General features: G+C 40.0%; 1 long non-coding RNA gene across 1 annotated transcript in view; it reads left to right on the top strand.

Annotated features, from left to right (window-relative positions):
* The first annotated feature begins 701 nt into the window (after nucleotides 1-701).
* LOC140847294 (uncharacterized) overlaps nucleotides 702-15,320 on the top strand; it is a 136,937-nt gene continuing 122,318 nt past the window's right edge. Inside the window, exons 1-2 of the long non-coding RNA XR_012127191.1 lie at nucleotides 702-1,094; nucleotides 1,688-1,817. This is a non-coding gene — a long non-coding RNA (uncharacterized lncRNA). The remainder of the gene's footprint in view (nucleotides 1,095-1,687; nucleotides 1,818-15,320) is intronic.

A 15,320-nucleotide genomic window follows, 5' to 3' on the forward strand; every position in this document is an offset into this window, starting at 1 on the left:
CATAGGAAGGATAACAAGACTGGAGGTGAGGGATGTGAGTTTGAAATAGTCTTATTATATGAACTTCAATAAAAGGAGAATCTTCTCTGTCACTGTGTTCACTACTGGTGAGGAGGCTCCCAAGGGATTAATACAGATGAAGTTTCCATATTCTCTTGAGATTTCAGTGCAGTGAGGATTCAAAAATCTTACCAGAAAACTAAACTGGATGGAGAGCTGTGCCTGGGCACTCAGACACAGGAATCAGACCTGGATGGGGGCACCAGGAAGCTTCTTGGAGGAGCATATCAGGAAGTGCTCAAGCACGGGGAGCAGGGAGTGAGGCAAACTGGGGAGGGGGGAGACAAGAGGAAGGAGTGTGTCTCTGCCACAGCAGGACCATGTGAAGAGGCCAATGCATCTGAAGGACCGCAGGGAACCTGACTCGTGAGGTTGTCAGGAGCACAAAGGGCAGAGCACGGGGCAGAGAGGGAGAGGGAGCCAGGAAGGGATGCAGGGGCAGCCCACGGAGGAATGCGTGTGGCGTTGGGGAGTTTTGAACGTGTCAGCCTTGTTCCTTGAAACGTGATGCCCGGCGCATGAGGTCTGCTTGTCGGGAAGGCAGCACAGGGAGATGGTCGGTGTGCACCGGGCAGGCCCATGGAGGCAGAGAGGGTTCCCGGGCTCGCGGACCCGCAGGGGCCCGGAGTGCCCTCGTTCACCTCCCCGCTTCCTCACGCCGTCCTCCCAGCCTGAGTGCAGGTCCCGCCCCTCAGTCACTTTGCACGTGCACGAGATCCACAGACGTTAGATCCCGAGCGGCGGCTCACTGCGCCATCTGGCGTCCGCCCGCGGGAGGCCGCGCGCAGCCTTCGCAGCAGCTGCGCACAAAGGTCCGCTCCGCGCGGAGACGGTCCGGACAGGTGAGCCCGGCAGGGGGCGCCGGGGGCCCCGGGGGGCCTTTTCCCGGCGCTTCCTCGCTGGCGCGGGGAGCCCGCCGCGGGGCTCCCAGAGGCTCGTGGATTTCCCGACGCGAACCTCGTGATTGTCTCGGTTGTCTCAGCGCAGCGCTTTCCTACTGCAGGATGATGCGGCGACAGTTACATCTAATATTGGTAATTATGAGTGTATATCAGGGATGAAGGGATGAAGAGGATACACCCCAGCAGGGCGCGGCTTTGTTTCCCTGCTCCTGTTCCGTTTCCCTTCCCCTCCCCCCCTCCCTTGCCTTTCTTTTGGCTTATCGCTTCCAACAGAGATTCTTTATGACGAAACTCCAGCCCCGCCCCTCTGAGCCCCCCTCTTAGGGCCTCAGCCGTGAACAAAAATTATCGTAGTTTCTGAAGTGCTCAAACTGCATCCCCTCCTCCTCTTAACGAGTGAGAAAGCTTTAAAAAATTGTTTTATTTTTCCTTTAAGATAGGGTCCCATCGTCGCCTCTGTGGGAAGGTGGGAGCCCGACGTGGCTAAGGGCTTTGGTTCCATATGGCCCAACCCTTCCTCCCTGTTTCTTGTAGTTTTTCATTTCCCTGACTCTCCTAAGCCCCCACTCACAGCCCTCCAATTCTCCTTGTAAAATTCCCAGTCATCTCTGAGCAAAAAAGGTTGAGTTCAGTTTACACTGGACTCTTCCCCGTTGCCATAGTATATTTCTGATTAAAATCTGCCCTGATTACTTTTACCAGTGCCTGGCTTTGTCTTTTAACAGGTAGCTGGCCACACAGCTTAGATCTAGATGGGAACCGTCCCTGGACCCTAGGACACGAGTACCGGACCTCTCAGCGGCATGGAGAATTTTGTCTCTTCTCCAGTCTTCTTGCTTGTTTTGATATCTAGTGGTGAGTATAACCCTGATCCAGTGCTCTGGACCGACAGTCTGTTGAAGCATGGTGAGGACAGATTTTATTTCTATCATTCTGTGCACAATCTCTGAAACTAGGTTGGGTGACCTTGTAAGGGGATCTGCTGGAATGGAAGTCTTTGTGGGCTCCTTGTTTTGAGTAGGGTTCATTCCCTGACCCCTGGATGGAAAAATATTGTTTTTTCTGGCTCCTTTTATAAATTAAGATGTAATTGTTATATAACATTGAGTTTTAGTTATACAGCAAGATTTGGTACATGTATTTAGTGTGAAATGATTACTATGATACTTTAACGTCACCACAAATAGTTATAAATCTATTTCTTGTGATCAGACTTTTCATATTTACTCTTTTAGCAACTTTCAGATATATAGCACCGTATTAATAGTACAGTGTTGTACATTATATCCCCATGGCTTATTTTTCTCATTTTTATTTAAGTATAGTTGATGCACATTTTATTAGTTCACATGTACAACATAGTGATTTGACAATTTTAAAATTACAAAATGCTCACCTCAGTAAGTGAAGTTACCATCTGTCACCACAAAAAGTCGTTACAATATTAATTCCCTATGCTGTACTTTTCATCCCCATGCCTTTATAACTGGAAGTTTGTAACTCTATTCCCTTATTTATCTAGTAACTGGAGGTTTCTACTCTTTGACCACCTTCATCCATTTTGCCCCTCCCCACCCTTTAACTCTGGCAATCCCCTATCTATCCTGTCTGAGTTTGCTTTTTTTTTTAGATTACACATATAAGTGATATGCACAGTATTTGTCCTTCTCTTGTTTCAGTTAGCATAATGCCTATAAGGTCCATTCATTTTGTCTGAAGCAGAATTTCCTTTTTTATGGCTGAACAATATTCATTGTGTGTACATGTGTGTGTGCATGCGTGTGTGTACACACATATACATGTGTATGTATTTATGTGTGTGTGTATTTATATATATACATATATATGTAATTGTGTGTGTGTTCACAACCTCTTGATAGTATTGCCTAATTAATTTGTAAATCCCTTAAAGGAGTTCTATCCTAATTGGCTTATAGATAAATAGATAAATAAGCACTTACATAAATTATCTTCCTAAATTTCTAGAAATGTAGGAACCAACTCAAATATTTTTCAAATTTACCTGGGTTGGGTAAATCTTTGTTAAATAAGGCTAGTTTGATATTGTTGATTTAATAACACAAGTATGTCCTCAGAGTTGTCAACATTAAATATAATACAAGCATTCATTTCTATTCTACTTTGCTTTTTTTACTAATCAAATGAATTAAGACTATGTATGCTACATGTTTAAGATTATACAAATGATAAATTTAATTTTAATAAAATTGAGTCATTATTCAGACAAACTTTATTTCAACAATAATTATGTCTTGTAATGTCTGCCCAAAAATAGTTTCCAAACTATTTTTGATAACGTGCAGACTTGGAGTTAATGCAAAGTTAAGTCATAGATACCCATATCTAAATAATTTCTAAACAATATAAAATACAATATAAAATACTGAAACATTATAAAGGATTAGCTTAAATTTCTATAATTTTGGCCTCATATTTATATGGTACATGTTGCCTAAAAATATATTAGTCTGTTAATAAGCCTGTGCTTGCCACATTAAAAATTATACCATAAAAAGCATATATATCTAGAGATTGTGAGATGGTACATTCATAAAATTTGCTAATTTATTACAGAGTACTGGTATATGACAGTTTACTTTCTAGTTTTCTCTGCAAAATAAAGGTTACTAATGCTTAAAATGTTTAGTATATTAAAATAAACTATTAAAAACAATAAAAGTGATGGAAAATCTTTATATATGGAGTGTCACAGTTCAAGTCACAGGTAGAGGCTAACTCCAGTCCTCAGCTCTTGTGGTGATGGAGAATCTGATTCTCTCCACCCCTAGTGAACAACAAGAGACAAGAGGTTGCAGTAAGCTAAGCAAGAAAAGAAGTTTATTGGCAGCAGATATGGTCCATAGACAGGCCAGGCTGTCATAAGAGAGTTAAACTGCTGCTAAAAACAGGCAGTTTTTTACTTTTGCCCTCCTGTAACAGGGTGGGGACTATTTTAACTTTCACATTTTACTTCTTTCTACTGCCCAGCCTTCGTGTAACTAATTCCTCCTTGTGCATGTTCTTTCCCAGAATTCAGTCTGTTTTATATTCATGAACTCCTGTGCTTAAAAGATGAGATGTCGATGAGCATATCATGAGACTTAAGGCTACCTGGGGTCAGTTTTTCTTAAAAGTGAACATGCTTGAGTTGGGAGAAGTTCCTTCTTGCAGTCTGTGGCCCCTGGCTGGCAACTTTCTCACCAGACACTGTGGGATGACTATCTCTGATTGGACTAACACATGAGCAACTGCCTGTGATTTCAAACTACTGGCAACTCAGAAATCCTTGGCCCTTTCCTAACCAGTACCTGCTGTTCACGTCTACCTGCTACCTACTCTATGACATGGAGTAGAAGAGGAAGTTAGGCTGTGTTTTTATGTGAAAAGTATACAAGGAATTTAGGATTTTTTGTTTTCATTATTTTTTTGGGGAAAAAATAGCAGTGATTTTGTCCTTATGTTAAATGAGAAACAAAGAAAAAGAAGAAATGGATAAAACCTTAATGGATATAAAAAGTTGTAGGGGTTTTCAGGGAAGGAATTTTGTGTTGTGAGGTCAAACTGGTAAGGATTAAATGGATATACTTAAGATTCATTTTAAAATGAGTCCAATAATGCATTGATACAACCAAGAGTTTGATTTATACTCTGTTAAAATAACAAAGGTTCTTAGATTACTGGTCTGTTTTTAATAGGAGATTGTAAAAGGTTTTTCTTTACTTTTTGAGTAATTTACCTAGGAAACAAAGATTCTGCGAATTATTAAAATAATACTTTATGCTTAGTGTTGTCCTTGTTATGCCTTTGATTACTTAAGATAACTGTCTTCTCACTGTTAAGAGATAAGGTATTTTGTTTTTATTTACCTGTGTATATTCTGAAGTCTTCCACTGTTAATTTTGTTAAATAGATAACTAAATACTATTTCACAATGAAATATATATTAGAGCTCTCCAGAGAAACAATGCCATATATACACACCCTAGAGATCTATAATAAATTTTCCATTTACTGTATATATTACAGTAAATCTCATATATATATATTACACACACATATATATACATGTATGTATGTATGCATGTATGTATAGCATAAATCTCTCATATATATGAATTGGCTCACACAGTTATGGAGGCTGAGAAGTCCAACATTCTTTCATCAGCAAGCTAGAGAACCGGGAATGCTGGTGGTATAATTTAGCTTAAGATAATAGTGGAGAACTAAGGCATTACTAGTGCAAGTCCAATGTCCAAAGGCCAGAGAACCAAGAGCTCTGATGTCTGATGTCCCAGGGCAAGAAAAAGTGGATATCCAGCTTACGCAGAGACACAGGAAAGTTGTCCTTCATTTATGGCTTTTTAGTTCTGTTCAGGCTCTCTGTTCTAATTAGACGGTGCCTGCCCATATTGCTGAGGGTGGATCTCTTTACTTGGCCTACTGCATCAAATGCTAATCCCATCCAGAAATGCTCTCATGAACACACCCAGGAAAAATGTTTTATGAGCCTTCTGGACTTCCTTTAGCCCCAGTCAAGCTTGCCCATAAAATTAATCACCCCAAGACTTCCCCTTGCAACTTGACAACTTAGGCATAGCCTTGAAGAATACATAATCTCCAAATCATAGTAACAAGGTCAGAATTCTTCCTAACATGATAAAACTATCCTAAGTACAACTAAAAACATACTTACCTCTTTCCCAGAAGAAGAGGTAAAGTCCTTGAGTGAAGATTACTCTTCTCCTTGATATCCAGAAACAGTCTGATGTAAAATAACACTATTTGAATACTATGATAAAATTTCAGTTCATCTCATGTTACATGATAAAGAAATAAAAGAGGATAGAAAACAGGTATTAACTTAACATATGTTATATATACACTCAAATGTATTCATAACAAAATGAGGGAATACTCATGACAATTATAGTCATTGTGTCTGTAACTCTTTACTTAGTGGTAGCTGGTGTTTATAACTTCCTTCTATTAAAATGTCTGTATTCCCTTTTCAGCAAGCTTCTTTTTTAGCTCTCTGTGGTTTTTTTTACCCGCTGAGGTAAACTGAATCTTCAATCCTGAAGCTTCTGGGCCATTCCTAATCCTGTGTGGATCAGGTGGCTGTAGTATTCCATTGATCTTGATCACAGGGCATGATTATCCTAAGGTCTATGGGATAAACCGTATTCCAGATATACTCTTCCTTATGTCCCTTGTGGAGTAATTGTCCAATTTATCCTTGATGCTGACAGAGATTCTTGACCAAACTTTACTCAGGTTCCTGAGCCTTCTCCTAGGCTCATTTGGGTACATGTTTGTGAAAAACCTTAGCAAGAACCTAGCTAAGTCATTTTAAAAGAGGGTTCCACCCCCTGTGTCTAACCACTGTCAGTATCTATCAAGTTTCTTGTCTTCCACCATTCAGTCTGTGATGCTTGATCAGACTACCTGTCTTCAGCAAGTATCCTGTGAGGTCAATTAACCAAAAATCCCTTTACTGGAATGTTTCTTCATAGTAATTTTCCACCCACAAACACCCACAAGACTCCTTGGCTGTAAATTCTCACTTGCCCCTGCTGCATTTGGAACTTAGGCTAGTTCTATACAAATGTCTCTTTTTCCCTATTTCAGTAGTCTTGAATAAACTCTGTCTTGACCACTTTAAATAATCTCCATCTATGACTTTTTTTGACAGTTACAGTAGTGTGGCTTGCAGACCAGTTACCCAGAACCCCAAGTGCACCTTTGTGGACTTTGTCTTCATTCCTGATGACAGGAATAGATTGGTGAGTCTGACACCTAAACCATTCCACACAGTGTTCCCTGTAGCTGGTAGGGACAGATGTTGATTCTTTCGAACTGAGTGTATGCAAAAGGATAGATTAGAGACCCAGACAAAGAGGTGCTAAGTTCGAATGCTAGGATTCTGTTTGTAGAAGCCAGGCAGACAAGCTGGATTGAAGTCCCAGGCTCTCAAAAGTATGAATTCTTCAAAAGTATGAATGTGCCATTGGTTAAGTACATGAAAATTCTCAGTGGACTGAAAACTTCATCCTTGCTGAAACTGAACTCTGCCTGCTCCGTTTCTTTCTTGTTAGCATGACTTTATCAGGCAAATTTGGAAACTTCAGTGGCCTCTTTGGGAAAATTAAGATCTTCCCAAACTGGCTTCTCTAAAACCTCTCCCTTCGCTTCACAGCTGCTCTTCCTTCCTCCTTTTACTGAGATGACTCTTCCAGTTACCTTGAATCATTTGCTCTATCCCCTTTAAACCCTTTCCTCCTCCATCCCTCTTTCCGCCCTGCCAGACATTTCCCCACCCACTTCAGCCCTTCAAGCTCCCTGTAGTCATTTGAACTTTAGGCCCCCAACCCTCTGTCAGGGGCGTTCAGGGAACTAGGGAACCCCCAAAAGCAACCGACTGAGAATTTAGGAACAGAAACGAATGTTTTGTCCACCGGTTAGGTTTTGGAGACATCTAGTCTGGCCTGAAATTTAGTCCACAGCCTCTATGAGGTCACATGTCAAGGCAAAAGAAAATTTTAAAAGTCTCCTCCAATTTACTTGTAAACAGGTAAGCTTCACGCTGTTCACATCCAACGTGAGTGTGATGTGTCCGACAACACGCAGTTCATAACAGGCAGCTCTATCCATATGGTAACCTGATAGGCCTTGATCAAGCTTTCAGTCTCTAAAAGGCCCATTAGCAGGACAAGAGATTTTTCTCAAAAGGAGAGTATTTATGTGACAATGAGATCAGCAGCTTGCTCTAAAATCTTAAACACCTGCACTGCAATTCACCTATAGGGGCTGCCAAAAACTTCAAATAGTACCCTTGTGAACATAATGAAACTTCAATAACCATTGGATCTGCTGTATTATATGGCCCAACTGGCAGGGCAGCTTGCACAGCAGCCTGTATCTGTTGCAGAACCTTCTCTTATACTAGGTCCTACTCAAAACTAGTAGCTTCCTGGTCACTTGATACATGGGACGGCCCCTACTAAGGAATATGTCGCCTCTTTAATTCAAAGATGCCCACTAGGCATTGTACCTCTTGGGTTTTTTTTTTTTTTTGAGAGGGCATCTCTCATATTTATTGATCAAATGGTTGTTAACAACAATAAAATTCTGTATAGGGGGTCAGTGCTCAATGCACAATCATTAATCCATCTCAAGCCTAATTCTCGTCAGTCTCCAATCTTCTGAAGCATAACGAACAAATTATCACATGGTGAACGAATTCTTACATAGTGAATAAGTTCTAACATGGTGAACAGTACAAGGGCAGTCATCACAGAAACTTTCGGTTTTGATCACGCATTATGACCTATAAACAATCAGGTCAAATATGAATATTTGTTTGATTTTTATACTTGATTTATATGTGGATCCCACATTTCTCCCTTTATTATTATTATTATTATTTTTATTTTTAATAAAATGCTGAAGTGGTAGGTAGATGCAAGATAAAGGTAGAAAACATAGTTTACTGTTGTAAGAGAGCAATTGTAGATGATCAGGTGTGTGCCTGTAGACTATGTGTTAATCCAAGCTAGACAAGGACATTAAAATATCCATGGATGCAGAAGATTTCTCTCGAAACAGGTGGGGTGAGGTTCTAAGCCTCACCACTGTTGATCCCCAATTTCTCACCTGATGGCCCCCCTGCGACTGTGCCTGTCTTAGGTTGTTCCTCCCTTGAGGAATCTTACCCGTCTCTGGCTAACCAGTCATCTTCCGGGGCCATATAGGGAGATGTAAAGTTGGTAAGTGAGAGAGAAGCCATATTGTTTGAAAAGGTTAGCTTTTTACTGCTTTGCAGATTTATGCCCTGTGGCTTCTGTGCCCAGCACTTGTCTCGAGGTATCTTTACCACCTAGAGGAATTATGATGCTCGGTAAATTCGATATGAGGTACAAATTCTATTTAAGGGTTGTAATTAGGAAGGAAAAAGAAAAGCTATACAGGTAGCATATGGAAGAAAACATGGGAGGATTGATTATTTCTTTGACATATCTTCTTGTAGAGTACCTTAAGCATGTATAGGTTTTAAACTACTAACTTGTGCACACATATTAACATAATAGGAATACAGTTACATAACCAAAGCAAATCTATAATTACCAGCCATCTCCAGTGAAGCCAAGAAAACCAGTTAGGCACCCTAGGCATTTGTGAGAATTTGTCTATGATATGATGGATATTGTCCAACTGTACGTGAACAGTCTGAGAGAAATCAGACAAATTAAAGCAACCCATTTCGGGGATCTGTTCACATCCCATATGTTCTTTTAACCGTAGATAGTCTATAGTCATAAGATTTTGGAGTGCTACAACTTGCACCCCTCCCAACTCCTGGTTGAGTTCCAATAGTACAGATCCGGTCAAATTCGTTGTCTCACTGTATGCACATGCCAGCCTAGACATCTCCCTCCTCATTCCAGTGGTAAGTCCAGGAAATGGTGGGATGGACACAGCCACAACAGCAGCATCCCCCGGATCCCTGTGGAGGCTTTTTGATGATCATTCCCCGGCACGAGTCCTCCAGAGAGTGCTGATGCCGGAAGCTCCTCCTCATATCATATCTTAGTTCATTTTCTGGGTATCCAAACTAGGCCTTGATCTTCTGCATAGAAACAAACAGACCCTTTGCCCACACTTTGACATGCCCTCTATACCACTGTGTAGAACTCATTGGAGGTCAGCACACAGGGACTGCTTTTTTATTTATTTATTTATTTTATTAAGATAAAGGAATATTATCAGAAAAGAGTACCTCCATAGCCGATCATCTGACACCCTTTAAGTGATCAAAATTAAGGATATTTAAAGCATGCGTTAATCTTTGATTTACCAATAGTTTTTTCCTATCAAGAAGTAATCCCCCTTTTCTTTCCTTCTTTCTTTTTTTTCCTTTTTTTTTCTTAATCTTTAATCTACACTTACGTGAAGAATACTATGTTTACTATGCTCTCCCCTATACCAAGTCCCCGCTAAAAACCACATTACAGTCACTGTCCATCAGCATAGCAAAATGTTCTAGAATCACTACTTGTCCTCTCTGTGTTGTACAGCCCTCCCTCCCCTTTCTCCCTCCCCCCCATGCATGCTAATATTAATACCCCGTTTCTTCTCCCCCCCCTTATCCCTCCCTGCTCACCCATCCTCCCCAGTTCCTTTCCCTTTGGTACCTGTTAGTCCATTTTTGGGTTCTGTAATTCCGCTGCTGTTTTCTTCCTTCAGTTTTTCCTTTGTTCTTATACTCCTCAGATGAGTGAAATCATTTGGTATTTCTCTTTCTCCGCTTGGCTTATTTCACTGAGCATAATACTCTCCAGCTCCATCCATGTTCCTGCAAATGGTAGGATTTTCCCTCTTCTTATGGCTGAGTAGTATTCCATTGTGTATATGTACCACATCTTCTATATCCATTCATCTACCGATGGATATTTAGGTTGCTTCCAATTTTTGGCTATTGTAAATAGTACTGTGATAAACAAAGGGGTGCATCTGTCTTTCTAAAACTTGATTGCTGCGTTCTTAGGGTAAATGCCTAGGAGTGGAATTACTGGGTCAAATGGTAGGTCTGTTTTGAGCATTTTGATGAACATCTATACTGCTCTCCACAATGGTTGAACTAATTTACATTCCCACCAGCAGTGTAGGAGGGTTCCCCTTTCTCCACAGCCTCGCCAACATTTGTTGTTGTTTGTCTTTTGGATGGCAGCCATCCTTACTGGTATGAGGTGATACCTCATTGTAGTTTTAATTTGCATTTCTCTGATAATTAGCGATGTGGAGCATCTTTTCATGTGTCTGTTGGCCATCTGTATTTCTTTTTTAGAGAACTATCTGTTCAGTTCCTCTGCCCATTTTTTAATTGGGTTATTTGTTTTTTGTTTGTTGAGGCGTGTGAGCTCTTTATATATTCTGGACGTCAAGCCTTTATCAGATCTGTCATTTTCAAATAAATTCTCCAATACTGTAGGGTTCCTTTTTGTTCTATTGATGGTGTCTTTCGCTGTACAGGAGTTTTTCAGCTTAATGTAGTCCCACTTGCTCATTTTTGCTGTTGTTTTCCTTGCCTGGGGAGATATGTTCAAGAATGGGTCACTCATGTTTATGTCTAAGAGGTTTTTGCCTGTGTTTTTTTCCAAGAGTTTAATGGTTTCATGACTTACATTCAGGTCTTTGATCCATTTTGAGTTTACCTTTGTATATGGGGTTAGACAATGGTCCAGTTTCATTCTCCTACATGTAGCTGTCCAGTTTTGCCAGCACCATCTGTTGAAGAGACTGTCATTTTGCCATTGTATGTCCATGGCTCCTTTATCAAATATTAATTGACCATATATGTTTGGGTTAATTTCTGGAGTCTCTAATCTGTTCCACTGGTCTGTGGCTCTGTTCTTGTGCCAGTACCAAATTGTCTTGATTACTATGGCTTTGTAGTAGAGCTTGAAGTTGGGGAGTGAGATCCCCCCTACTTTATTCTTCTTTTTCAGGATTGCTTTGGCTATTCAGGGTCTTTGGTGTTTCCATATGAATTTTTGAATTATTTGTTCCAATTCATTGAAGAATGTTGCTGGTAATTTGAGAGGGATTGCATCAAATCTGTATATTGCTTTGGGCAGGATGGCCATTTTGACGATATTAATTCTTCCTAGCCATGAGCATGGGATGAGTTTCCATTTATTAGTGTCCTCTTTAATTTCTCTTAACAGTGACTTGTAGTTTTCAGAGTATAAGTCTTTCACTTCTTTGGTTAGGTTTATTCCTAGGAATTTTATTCTTTTTGATGCAATTGTGAATGGAATTGTTTTCCTGATTTCTCTTTCTATTGATTCATTGTTAGTGTATAGGAAAGCTACAGATTTCTGTGTGTTAATTTTGTATCCTGCAACTTTGCTGTATTCCGATATCAGTTCTAGTAGTTTTGGAGTGGAGTCTTTAGGGATTTTTATGTACAGTATCATATCATCTGCAAATAGTGACAGTTTAATTTCTTCTTTGCCAATCTGGATTCCTTGTATTTCTTTGTTTTGTCTGATTGCCGTGGCTAGGACCTCCAGTACTATGTTAAATAACAGTGGGGAGAGTGGGCATCCCTGTCTGGTTCCCGATCTCAGAGGAAATGCTTTCAGCTTCTCGCTGTTCAGTATAATGCTGGCTGTGGGTTTATCATATATGGCCTTTATTATGGTGAGGTACTTGCCCTCTATTCCCATTTTGCTGAGAGTTTTTATCATGAATGGATGTTGAATTTTGTCAAATGCTTTTTCAGCATCTATGGAGATGATCATGTGGTTTTTGTCTTTCTTTTTGTTGATGTGGTGGATGATGTTGATGGATTTTCGAATGTTGTACCATCCTTGCATCCCTGGGATGAATCCCACTTTGTCATGGTGTATGATCCTTTTGATATACTGTTGAATTCTGTTTGCTAATATTTTATTGAGTATGTTTGCATCTACATTCATCAGGGATATTGGTCTGTAATTTTCTTTTTTGGTGGGGTCTTTGCCTGGTTTTGGTATTAGGGTGATGTTGGCTTCATAGAATGAGTTTGGGAGTGTTCCCTCCTCTTCTATTTTTTGGAACACTTTAAGGAGAATGGGCATTATGTCTCCTCTGTGTGTCTGATAAAATTCCGAGGTAAATCTGTCTGGCCCTGGGGTTTTGTTCTTGGGTAGTTTTTTGATTACCGTTTCAATTTCTTTGGTCGTAATTGGTTTGTTTAACTTTTGTGTTTCTTCCTTGGTCAGTCTTGGGAGGTTGTATTTTTCTAGGAAGTTGTCCATTTCTTCTAGGTTTTCCAGCTTGTTGGCATATAGGTTTTCATAGTAGTCTTTAATAATTCTTTGTATTTCTGTGGAGTCTGTTGTGATTATTCCGTTTTCATTTCTGATGCTGTTGAGTTGTGTTGATTCTCTTTTTGTCTTAATAAGTTTGGGTAGAGGCTTATCTATTTTGTTTATTTTCTCAAAGAACCAGCTCTTGGTTTCATTGATTTTTGCTATTGTTTTATTCTTCTCAATTTTGTTTATTTCTTCTCTGATCTGTACCATGTCCCTCCTTCTGCTGACTTTAGGCCTCATTTGTTCTTCTTTTTCCAGTTTCGATAATTGTGATTTTAGACTATTCATTGGGATTCCTTCTTCAAGTGTGCCTGGATCGCTATATACTTTCCTCTTAGGACTGCTTTCGCTGCATCTCACAGAAGTTGGGGCTTTGTGTTGTTGTTGTCATTTGTTTCTATATATTCCTTGATCTCTATTTTGATTTGTTCATTAATCCATTGATTATTTAGAGGCAGATTGTTAAGCCTCCATGTGTTTGTGAGCCTATTTGTTTTCTTTGTAGAATTTATTTCTAGTTTTATACCTTTGTGGTCTGAAAAATTGGTTGCTAGAATTTCAATATTTTGGACTTTAATGAGGCTCTTTTTGTGAGGTAGTATGTGGTCTATTCTGGAGAATGTTCCATGTGCACTTGAGAAGAATGTATATCCTGTTGCTCTTGGATGTAGAGTTCTATAGATGTCTATTAGGTCCATGTGTTCTTGTGTGTTGTTCAGTGCCTGTGTGTCCTTACTTATTGTCTACCTGGTGGATCTATCCTTTGGCGTGAGTGGTGTGTTGAAGTCTCTTAAAATGAATGCATTGCAGTCTATTTCCCTCTTTAGTTCTGTTACTATTTGTTTCACAAATGCTGGTGCTCCTGTGTTGGGTGCATATATATTTAGAATGGTTATATCCTCTTGATGGACTGAGCCCTTGATCATTATGTAGTGTCCTTCTTTATCTCTTGTTACTTTCTTTGTTTTGAAGTCTATTTTGTCTGATACTAGTACTGCAACGCCTGCTTTCTTTTCACTGTTGTTTGCTTGAAATATGTTTTTCCATCCCTTGACTTTTAGTCTGTTCCTGTCTTTGGGCTTGAGGTGAGTCTCTTGTAAGCAGCATATAGATGGGTCTTGCTTTTTTATCCATTCTATTACTCTGTGTCTTTTGATTGGTGCATTAAGTCCATTTACATTTAGGGTGACTGTTGAGAGATATGTACTTATTGCCATTGCAGGCTTTAGATTCGTGGTTACCAAAGGTTCAAGGTTAGCTTCTTTAGTATCTTACTGCCTAACTTAGCTCGCTTATTGAGCTGTTATATACACTGTCTGGAGATTCTTTTCTTCTCTCCCTTCTTATTCCTCCTCCTCTATTCTTCATATATTGTGTGTTTTGTTCTGTGCTCTTTTTAGGGGTGCTCCCATCTAGAGCAGTCCCTGTAAGATGCCCTGTAGAGGTGGTTTGTGGGAAGCAAATTCCCTCAGCTTTTGTTTGTCTGGGAATTGTTTAATCCTGCCATCATATTTAAATGATAGTCGTGCTGGGTACAGTATCCTTGGTTCAAGGCCCTTCTGTTTCATTGCATTAAGTATATCATGCCATTCTCTTCTGGCCTGTAGGGTTTCTGTCGAGAAGTCTGATGTTAGCCTGATTGGTTTTCCTTTATAGGTGACCTTTTTCTCTCTAGCTGCATTTAAAACTCTTTCCTTGTCCTTGATCCTTGCCATTTTAATTATTATGTGTCTTGGTGTTGTCCTCCTTGTATCCTTTCTGTTGGGGGTTCTGTGTATTTCCGTGGTCTGTTTGATTATTTCCTCCCCCAGTTTGGGGAAGTTTTCAGCAATTATTTCTTCTAAGAGACTTTCTATCCCTTTTCCTCTTTCTTCTTCTTCTGGTATCCCTATAATACGAATATTATTCCTTTTGGATTGCTCACATAATTCTCTTAGTGTTGTTTCGTTCCTGGAGATCCTTTTATCTCTCTCTCTATGTCAGCTTCCAAATGTTCCTGTTCTCTGGTTTCTATTCCTTCAATGGCCTTTTGCATCTTATCCATTCTGCTTATAAATCCTTCCAGGGTTTGTTTCACTTCTGTGATCTCCTTCCTGACATCTGTGATTTCCCTCTGGACTTCATCCCATTGCTCTTGCATTTTTCTCTGCATCTCATCCCATTGCTCTTGCATTTTTCTCTGCATCTCTGTCAGCATGTTCATGATTTTTATTTTCAATTCTTTTTCAGGAGGACTGGTTAGGTCTGTCTCCTTCTCAGGTGTTGTCTCTGTGATCTTTGTCTGTCTGTAGTTTTGCCTTTTCATGGTGATAGAGATAGTTTGCAGAGCTAGTACGAGTGACATCTGGGAGAGCTTTCCTTCTTGTTTGTTTGTGGCCTTCCTCACCTGGGAGAATAGCGACCTCTAGTGGCTTATGCTTGGCAGCTGTGCACAGACAGGGCTTCAGATACTTGGCCGGTTGGTTTGGAGTTTATCTGT

This window comes from Manis javanica, chromosome 18 (genome assembly GCF_040802235.1).
Source record: "Manis javanica isolate MJ-LG chromosome 18, MJ_LKY, whole genome shotgun sequence".
NCBI classification, from domain to species: Eukaryota; Metazoa; Chordata; class Mammalia; order Pholidota; family Manidae; genus Manis; species Manis javanica.